This window comes from Motacilla alba, chromosome 10 (assembly GCF_015832195.1).
Source record: "Motacilla alba alba isolate MOTALB_02 chromosome 10, Motacilla_alba_V1.0_pri, whole genome shotgun sequence".
NCBI classification, from domain to species: Eukaryota; Metazoa; Chordata; class Aves; order Passeriformes; family Motacillidae; genus Motacilla; species Motacilla alba.
In genome coordinates this window covers 16629372-16639935 of record NC_052025.1, presented here as the reverse complement: position 1 = coordinate 16639935, position 10564 = coordinate 16629372, and the positions used below count along the sequence as shown (strand labels likewise).

General features: G+C 45.4%; 1 long non-coding RNA gene across 1 annotated transcript; it reads right to left on the bottom strand.

Moving 5' to 3' along the window:
* Positions 1-750: 750 nt before the first annotated feature.
* Positions 751-8358, bottom strand: LOC119705267. Its single transcript, XR_005258181.1, has 3 exons — positions 8278-8358; positions 7405-7505; positions 751-3254 (listed from the first exon to the last, which is right to left on the bottom strand). It is a non-coding gene; the product is annotated as an uncharacterized LOC119705267 (long non-coding RNA).
* Positions 8359-10564: the final 2206 nt, after the last annotated feature.

Below are 10564 nucleotides of genomic sequence, written 5' to 3'. Positions count from 1 at the left end.
TGGACATCCCTGCTCTAGGAACAAACAAATCTTCCATGCTTGGGGAAGATTATTGAAAACAGAACCCCTGTGAAGGATAGTTGGGGCTGGACTTGGACAGTTTAGCTTCTTTCCACCTGAGAGATCCGGGAGGTTATTTGGGATAGCTGCTGTTCCTCTGTGGCCAGGCTCCCACGTGTCCTCCCTGCTCGAGCCACGTGTGATGGCACAATCTGCTCTGGCCGTGGCAGGGCTGTGTGATCAGGACATGGCAGACAGGAGGAAGATGTGACAGAGCCCTAGACCAAAAATGACTTTTGGTGTGCCAGGAAGGGGGCATTAGGCTATTTATTACCTAAGGCTGGACAGTGAATCAGGAGCGTTACTCTGGAGGTTTTACTTGTGTGTTAGGATTTCTGGGAGAAAGGAATATTTTTTGTTAATTTCTACTCCTCTCATACCCCAAAGCTTCAGAGAAGAGATCCCATAATGCTTTAGGCATTGTGAAATATGGATAAAAAGAGTCACCACTGCACAGACCTTGCCTGCTATTTTAAGGCAGGCTACTGAAGCGAGGGTGAGTGAGACAGACTGTGAAAGGGGGGAGGAAGGGAAGGAGAAAGGTTAAATAGCAGTAGAAAACATGGCTAGAAAGGACTATTTGCACAACTGATGGTTGTTGGTTCTGAGCTGTTAGATTATGCTGACAGTGTATTAATCATATGTTACAGCCATATGCACACACACTGGTAAATTTATATTTGTCTGCCTATAAATGAACATTAGATGTAAATATATGTAAATTATTGACTATTTTGCATCATGTTAATAGGATAAATATATTAAATATTTTAAATATAAAAATCTTTCCACATTACACCATTGGAAGAAATTGCAAATACACAAGAGTGGGAGATGAGCTAATGGCCTGCACCAACTCCAAAGATTAGGCTTGAAATCCCAGGTTGTCCACAGACTCTTTCTGCAACTTAGCAAAAGCTGAGATTCTTAAAATATTCCTGTCTCTTTTTTCCATTACATACCTTTTTTAGTTGTTTTTTTCCTTTCCCTTTTGCCATATGCTGCCCTGATGACACTGCCTCTGGGAGGGAGTTTGGCCAATTTCCTTGACAGCGCTGAAAAGTCCCTTTGCATCCACCTCTTCCATCCTGTTGCTCCAACTCCTGCGCTGCTCACTGTGGATGAATTCCTGCAGTGTTTTGTCTAACCACCTCTCATATCCCTCGTTGAAGGCCTGTGTGCTCAGCTTACATCCAGTCTCATCAGGATGTCTTTTTGATTTAAGCTCTTGTCTTCTCCCCGCTAGGCCTAATACCTCATCTGTTACCCACTGCTGCTTTCTCATTGTTTCTTTATCCCAGGAATATGGTGTGCTGTGTCTGGGCTGACATCTTCTCCCTCACACCGTGGCTCATTTGGTCCCTTTTTAGTCCTGGCATGCTGGTAGCACCTCTAACTGGCTGTAAATTTCTGCTCTGGAGCCGACACCGATACATCCTGGGATAAACCTATTGCACGGAAAGAGCTTTTGCTTGCTGATGTGTTTTGGGTTTGTTTGTGTGTGTTTTTATGAGACATAACGTGGCTATCAGGAGACAGGAGACAGGTAAAGGAAGAGAAGTGATGTGTAGCAGGAATTTGCTGGCACATGGTGAGAAGCAAGTCAGCATTGTCCAGAGAAAGTGTTGGTGGAACTGTCCTGTCACTGACTAAGGCAAATGGATTCAGTCTCCACCTCAAGATGGAATCTGTCCTTTCTATTACTTTGTTCCCCCATCTCTCATTTTTTCCTAGATTCTTTATGGATAGAGTTTTACTGTGCTTCCCAAGTAGCCAATTAATAAAAATCACTACAACAGAAGCAGACCTGGCTGATGCACGAGAGACAGCTGACGTGTGTGCCTTGATCCTGCATTAAAGTCAGGGAAAGATTCCAGTGCAGAAAGTTAAGTGTGTGTGTCAGTCTTTGGCAGGCTGAGACCTTGAAACCTGCTCAGGCATCACGGCTGGGTACAGACATAAACTTGACACTTGCAATGTTTCACTTGGCTTTGACAGCATGTGATACTCAGGGGGTTGTTTTCAAAGTAAATACAAACCATTTCCCTATTAGTTCTATTACCCTTTCAAATGGGCTTGGAATATGGATTTCTTTGGTTTGATACTTTCCTAGGAAAAAAATGGCTTAAATTAAAGGAGAAATTTTGAAAGAAACTTGGTCTGTTGTCACTGTCATATTGAGCCTTTTGGACCAACAGATGGAATCATATGGATGGATACAAAATGAAAGAAAGAATAAGGAAAAAAAAATGTTCCAAGAGCTGCTTTAAAAGATTTTCAAGGGCATTTGAGTAGCACTTCCCTCACTTAAAAATGCATCAAAAAGGAAGAGTGGATCTTTACAACAGAGGCACATCCTCACATTTTCTAGGACAAGGTTACTGCTGGCTGGCTTGGGATGAAAAAGCTTCACCAAAGCACATATCTCTCTTTTTTAAAGTCATTATCAAAGCTCTTTGGAGCCAGAGCACTGGGCCACGTCAGGCATGGCCAGGCTGTGGTCTTTCTCCATATATTCTCCTTTACCAAACAGACAATGCATTTTTTCCTACATCCATGCAAGTTGTGTTACTTGGAAAGAGAAAACACAGGCTCTAAATCTAGTATTTAAATTTATGTATTTTTGGGATGCTGTACTCCAGATTTATTTGGTAGCAATGATCAATATGAAATCCACTAGAAATTTAGCAGCAGTTTTCAGATCCTGAGTGCTGAGAAGAGCTGAGCAGACACTGCCTGACAGTTTCCATGAGAGCATTCCCATTCCCTTTTTATTTGCTTTCTACATCTACTGTGTTGAACATAGTCAACAGTGGGAATACTCAGAAAACCAGCTCAACAAAATTCTGAGCAAATGCAGGAGTAAATTAATGGTAAAGCAGATGGCATTGCATATGCATTCTCACTCCAAAACTTGACTCCCATTGTCCACCGAACTATGAAATATTCCATGAAAAATTATACACTGGAGCAAATAACTCTGGAAAACAGGCCAGTCTTCATGTACTTGAGGTCCAAAAGGTGCTGGTCATGCACAAAGATGTATACTCATACATATAAATACATTTAAATTTCAGTCTAAGATGTAAACTTACCTATTTTAAGTGATATTGTAGTCTAACCATGTATCCATGTTTGATTTTCTGTGCAACTCTTCAAGGTTGTTGCTGCTGGTACCAATCTGAATATAAAACCTTTGAGAACAGCACAGACTAATGTAATTTCTGACAGATAATGTCATAAAGTCAGGCTAATGTGAGAGAGGGAAACATCTTGCCACAGAGAAGAAAACCTTTTGCAGCCTGTGATCAGTGGATCTCACCAGAATGAAAACCAAAACAACCCACTTGGATTCCTGCCCGTCACACACTTCCCTGAACAGTTTTGCTGTGAACATTTGTGACCATGAAAATGTTCCAGTGATTCATAGTGAGGAGCAAATGAATCCCAGAAAGCTGCAATCTATTCAGAGGCAATTAAATCCCATCGAGAGGATTCAGAGGCTTGGTTATTCTGCCAATCTAGAGCTGTGCTGAGAGGGTTTTTGTGACTTCTCTGCAGCATTCTGCCTAAACAGCACTTGCTCCACCTTGGTTGAGTTCAGTTGTGTGTTTCTTGAGTTTCTTGTTACTATGGCGAATGGCTGTCACAGGAGAGCACAGAGGGGATGTTTAGGACAGGAGTAAAGCCAGCAGGCAAAGATGGTGATGGGACAGGGCGGCTTACAGCAGGTTCTGCTGCTTTTCTGTGTGTGGGAAGGGTGAGGGAGAGCTGGAGGCTGATCCATCCCTGTGCTCATGAGGGACGAGCTTACACCTCCTGTCCCAGCACTTCAACTCAGTCATTGCTCTTGTTTTATGGCTCAGGATGGAGAGACCAGCTCCCACAGCACAGGCAGCCTTGGGTACTGTGGCACAGGCAAGTCTTGGTACCACATCTGCCACTGATGGTGAAGGATTCGGAGGAGGGGTGGGTCTGTGGATCACAGATATCTTTGAGATGCAGGATATCAGACAGCATAACTCAGCCCTGGATCTGTTCAAGTGCTGCCTACATAGAGTTAATAAAGTTGTGACCTACCCTTGTCCATCTTCGTTCACCTGCACATTCTGATCAATAATGCATATTGCTTTTTGCCTCCTCCTCCCCCGTGAGAGGCAAAGCCAATAGAGCAGCATTCCTACAGGCACATCTCTGTTTGCTGATGACGCAGAAGTCAGGAGGTTTGTCTGCCCTTGTGCAACCTTACCCTTGGATAAGGCCCCCCTGTTCCTGCTGCTGAGCTCCTTTCCCAGATGAAGATTGTTTAAGTCTTAAAGCAGTGAGTGTCTTCAAGATGGGAGCAAATTAGGAGACATGTCAAAAGAACAACTACAACAGGAACTCTTAAATGCCAGGTCTTAAATCATTCTGGCAAATTGTCAGTGTGCTTATATTTCTGCCTCACTCCCCCAAGTTTGCTGATGGATGACCACTGATAGGAATAAGTTGGAACTCATGATTTGGCATCCAAGCCCAGCATTAACTAAATCACCCCCCTGCTGCCACAAAGAAAAAAAGCATTGGTTCTGATCCAGTTTAGGAATGTAAAGCAACCACAACAGAAAAATGAAAACAGCACTGATTTCTAGCTCAAAGGAAGATGTTGTTAGGATGTAGCCCAGAATGTCAAGAGACTCTTTTCCAACTGCAGACAGCCAAGTAGTGCTTTCTGCCCTGCTGAGGTGCATTGAAAATCCTCCTGGGGTTTTATTTCTGGTAAATTGTGAGTATTAAGGTATCCAAAACATTTGAATGCTCTGGCTTCTCGATGAGGCTCCTCACAGGTTGAGAATCTGTATTGTTCTCCCGTCAGGCTGCGTTTGCCCTGTGTTTTACAGCCCAGCAGAGATGAGGTAAGTTGCTAAAGAGCACATGGCAGGCAGGTGGCAGAACAGGAACTATTGCTGGGAAATGCCTCTTGCTCTTCTGTCTGCTGAGGAGTCAGGCTCCGCTGACCCCAGCCAGTGTAATGAGGGAGGGAGCGAGGGAGAGAGAGAGCACAAGAACTTCTCTCCTTTTATCACACCTTGGCATGCCCACGAGGGCCCTGACCTCTCCTACGCCGAGCCCTCTGCAAGGGGGCAGGTTCAGCAAGGATCAGGGTGAAATGTGAACTCACTATTTATCGCTCAGAGAGGTCAGACTGAGAGTCTGGACGTGAGGCAGAGGCATCTTGGATTCCTTCCAAGGCTGGAGTAGCTGCTTTTCTTTGTGCTGCCCAGGATTTTGCAGGGCAAACTCTGATTCAGCTTGAAGTCTTATTAGAGGCTCTGCCTGAAATTTCTTTCATTCTTATCCGTTCAGCTGAGGGCATTGAGGGCATCCTGACCACTAGGCAACCTCCCTTTGGATGCTGCAATCCTTCTCCTCAGGGCCTGCAGCAAGGCAGCTCTGTGTGTCTCTGCTGACACAGGCTTACAGCTCCAAGGATCTGGCCTCGTATTTTGACTGTCACACACACAGCACAAGCAGCGCTGCTCTTCCCTATTTTCATCATCACCACCACCAAGATTTTGTTTAGGACTGTGGTTTACAAAGATCTTATTATAGAGAAATGAAAAGAAAACTCATCTAAAATCTGGTTACATTGAAAAATTCCAGCTGTCTTGCAATTCAATGCAGCTGTGCTATCTAGTATCTTTTTCTCTTCCTTTTGCATCTCTTTATGGAACATTAGCTTCTATAGAAAAATGCCTTTTTTTTTTTTTTTTAAACATGGTGATTTTTTTTTTCCCCCTTCCCTCTTCATTATTTGCTGGCTGTTATTTCCACCAATGAAACCCACAGACTCTGACAAGGAAAATGCAAAGATATTTTGAGACAGAGGAACAGCAATGAGGAAAAAAATAGCATTTGGGAAGAGTTTCTACTGGCAATCTCTTGTCCATGATTTTTTTTTTCCTTATACAAACTGTAATATGATGATATTATGCAACTGCCTTCACATATTAGAATCATTATGAGCCTTAGCTTTGTGATATCATACAGCAGGTGCTAAGAACAGTTTTTGCTTTTTCCCCAAAGCGACTACAAAATTACTCACGATTCCATTATAGAACAATCAACACTTTGTGGGGAGAAGTTTGTATTATTTTGTGATTGTGTTAGCGAGGAAAAAAAATTAAATCTATCTTTCTGGGGAGTTTGCAGCATTCTCCGGGTGAAAACGAAACTGAATTAATTTGTAGCCAAATGCCTACGCCCTTAGCCAGGCAAAACTCGGATGGAACTGGAGGGACTTCAGTGCTTACTCAGCTCTGCTTTCTCTTAGGGGTCTGTGGATGTCACCTGAGTGCAGAGTTCCAGGCAAAATTTACTCCTACAACCAAGACTGAAAGGGCCACTACAACTGTGGTCTTATGTTTTCCTCATCTTTAGGATAAAACCAAAATCAAAGCATTAATAAAAAAAATTCTGCCTCTGTGGGGTGAAGAAGGTTCACAACCAGGCAGATGTGGAGCCCAGCCAGAGCCCTCTGAGAGCCACCAGCTACCCCCAAAAAATACACAGCTTTCACCTTCTCTCTGGGGCCCAGGGAAGCCTCACCTCTGGCCAGCTCACGTTACTCCAACAGGAATAATTCCAGATGATTCCTGCTCCCAGAGGAAGGGAAAGCCTCAGCCCAGGGTCTGCAGGTCTCGGGGCAAGGAAGACCAACAAGCTCACAGGGAGTTCTGTTTTCTCCCCGGAATTCCCTGCCAGTCTCCAATGCCCACGAGGCCCCTGGACTGCCAGCCCCAGAGCTCCTTCATTTCCAACAGAAACAGGGCAGACATTTCCTTCCCAATTTTTAGCTAGGGAATTGCAGCACCGTGGTAGAAATCTGCCAGCCCTGGTCCTTCACCCCTTCAGTTAAAAACCCCAAAGACTGCAATTCTTTCCTCCCAAAAGTCCATGTTGTTGTCCTATCCATCCCAAATGTAATTAATATACTAAAAAGTACTTTTCCATGAAAAAAAATAAAATATGTACATTGGGTTGTATTTTTCATCCCCTGAAGATAATTTGCTCTCATTTTATGGGCCCTTAGTACCAGATATTCCCTTTAGAAACTGAAAATATTTAAAATAATTCTCTCTATATTAAGGATAGAAAGCAGAAGCACAGGGAAAATCCATATAGAAAGAAATGTGAAGGTCCAGAGAGGCAGGGTAATGAAATAATCAAATCTCTGGAACACTTTCTCCCCTAATGTGAACTCCAAAGAGCAAATCACAACAGTCAAAGCTCCAGCCACCCAGAGCAGCTTTTGTTACATCTGAAAACAGAGATCCAGACCAATCACACTCAGGAGGAAAATACCTTAGCACCATTCCTTGCAGGAGGACCTCTTTGGGTGAGCCACGCCACGCTTTCAGCAGGGGTACCTCGAACACCATCCGCAGCCCATCGTGGTTTCCCTGCTGCAGGGAAACACTGGGATAATATTGTTTCCCAGCCTCGGTGTCACATTAAATCAGAAGCAAGGCCGTGGATGGCTGCTTTAGCCAGGAGTTTCCAGGCAGAGACACTTCAGATCTGGCTCCCTGCAGCTACAAAGCGAAAGCACGCAGAGAGCCAGCCAGGTGGTTCCTGCTCACCGGGCCGGGGGCTCGCCTGCTTTGGGAGAGGAATTGATTTCAGAATGTCTCAGGGACTGCCTGGAGGTTTCCAGCTGTTGCCAGAGAGAACAGCTGGGGACAGCAGGGCACAGCCTCGTGCCACGGTGACTGCTGAGCGTCACATTGGTGACCCTGGACAACTGGCTGCTCTAAAACAAACCCGACAGCCAAGGCATTGCTCCCCACAATGACAAGGTACATGAAAAAAAAAATCTTAAATAATACTTAATTTTGTAATTGTGCCATCACCCCATCCACAGCAGACCTGAAATCAAACGAGTTACACTGGTAGGATGGTCCAGCAGCAAATCCATTGACGTAAAAAACGTTTCCTGGTCACGATTACAAAATCCACGCTCGGATCTCCACCCCGTCTCCCCCTTGGCAGCCAGCCGGGCTCCTGGGCATCCCCGGGCGCAGCCGCCACCCTGCGGGACCGGGATCCCCTCGCTCCCAGCCCATTCCCACCATCCGCAGGGCGAGCAACGCCGCGTTCCCAACCGCTCCGACCTCGCCTTAAAGGGGCTGCGATCAGACCTGAGGCCGGGCAGGCGCCAGGAGCGGCGGAACTCACCCGGGCGGCGAGGAAACCGCGGGGAGCCCCGGGCACGGGCGGGCGACATCGGCGACAGTCGCGACAGGCGCGCGCCGCCCCCGCGCGGCCGGTAGATGGCGCTGGCGCACTGCGCAGCGCGCGCCGCCCCGCTGCCCCCCGCGCTCCGGGGGCCGCGGGTTCGGGTCCCGCTCCCGCCCGGCCCCGCAGCGCGGGGTCACCGCCGCCGTGCCCGGGCTCTCCCGCCGCCTCTGGAGCACGGCTTAGCAACACGGAAAATGGAAAAAAAAAAAAGAGGAGAAATCACCATGAAAGCCTGAGCTGCTGCAACCCACCCCCCAGCAACTCCCGGGAATTCTTGCGCGGAGATGAATATGGATGGAAATCTATATTACCCCAGGCACCAACTTAGCACAGAATGGTTATGAAATATTCCTGAAATGTAGTTTATTTACAAATCAAGTTATCCACTTATGCAAGATACTTAAAACATTGATGTGGTTAGTGGGCAGTTATTATTATTACTTATCCCTTGTTACGCTCCAGGTGCTCCGTGTGGTACCAGTCAGGCTCCGTCCCTCCTGCCAGGAACCTTCAACAGACAGGCCTGGGCCAGATCTGGGGAAGTTTTCCCTGAAATCAGAAATCAGGCTGTGGCTGGTGACAAGATACCCCACAGAAACCGAGGAGGGAATAAAAGCTCTAAGGATTTTTTTTTTTTTTTTTGTATGCTGGGTTTGTTTATTTGTTAGCTATAATTCTTCAGAATAGCAGCTGGATCAAAGTTCATTTCAAGCAATTTTGATCACGAAATAACCAGATCAGAAGCTGCTTCTTTCTTCCCTTCTTACGCATCTTCATCAGAGGCTTTTCCCGGCTGCCTTTGAGCACCAGGCAGCAGAGATCATGTACCCAGCCCTAACAAAACCCAGTTTCACACCATTAAAGGGAGGATAAATTGGAACACTTGCCAAGGACTAGACAAGCTTCAAAAGAATATTTTTAGCAAACCCCTGAGTCCTAACAATTTGTAAAATGAGAAAAATTCCTTAGCAGGCTCGGAGCTGTATTCCAGCACACGGAACTCGCTCTCCGTGCACTGTGCACTGTATGCAAATATATCACATTTTCCATGTTTGTCTGTGCATGGTTTGAGTAAGGGCACACTAAAGCACCATCTCTAACTCATAAAGAAAGCTCCAACTGTGGCTGTTATCTGGGTGTCATCTGTTGTAAAACGCTGCTGTTGCATTTCTCTGGTTTTGGGTTTTTTTCTCTTTTTAAATGATGACTTTACATCCACTTTCTCGCACACGTGTTAAGCTTTTGCCTCTGTAGCAAACCTGGGCTCCCTGAACCGGGTTTTGGAGCAGGCCAAACTTCATGGCTGGGGATTTTTGTGTGGGGTGTCCTCGCTGTGACACGCGGGACACGGAACTGAGCGTGCCGCAACTCCAGGGCAGAAGGGAGCAATTTTTTTTTTTTAATTTTTTTTTTTTTTTTTTTTTTTTTTTTTTTTTTTTTTTTTTTTTGTGGAGAAGAAACTCTCCAGCTCATCAAAACAGCTGCCTGTGGAGAGTTTAAAATCACAGCAAGAACTTGTTACCCTTTTGGAACCTCTCTCTGGCCCCAGCCTGTGTCTCCAGGCGGAGCAGAGGGAATCGCTGGAGGTGCAGACGCAGCCCCTTCCCTTTTCTCTGCCTCACATCCCTGAGGAACAGAGGGAATTCTGTGCTTTGCAGCAGGGTTGGCCTTTGTTTGTTGATTTGTTCCCCCTGTTCTGTTTCAAGCAGGTATTTTAAATAAAAACCACCTTGTACAAATACCAGCTTCGCAGGAAAAAAAAAAAAATTGTTGAACTACCCAATCTGGGCTGCCCATACTGTGAATATTTTGCATACACCATTTATTTTTCTTTGCCATTTTCTCTTAAGAAATCGTTCCCCTTCCTGCCTATTAAAACTGCATTCTTTTTCACGTCAAAGAGGTGGAAAATATGCACACAGTGGTTGAATCTTTGTTATTACATGCTATGCTGTTCCCCATAGGATGCAAAACTCTTTCCTCAGGTAATCCTGAATTTTGCAAGTGCTCGGAGCAGCACAGGGACACTGCAGTCCCTGGGTCAGTAATGAGCTCCCTCCATCCAGCCTTGAGTTAGACCCCTGCCCACCAAGTTACAGACCTTTTTCTGAATTATTTTTCCTTATTGAATATTGATTAAGAGGATAACTTGTTAATGAAGGGTAAAAAAAAACCCAAAAAAACCTACAAAACAAAACAGCAAAAATTGCAATTTTAGAAGGTA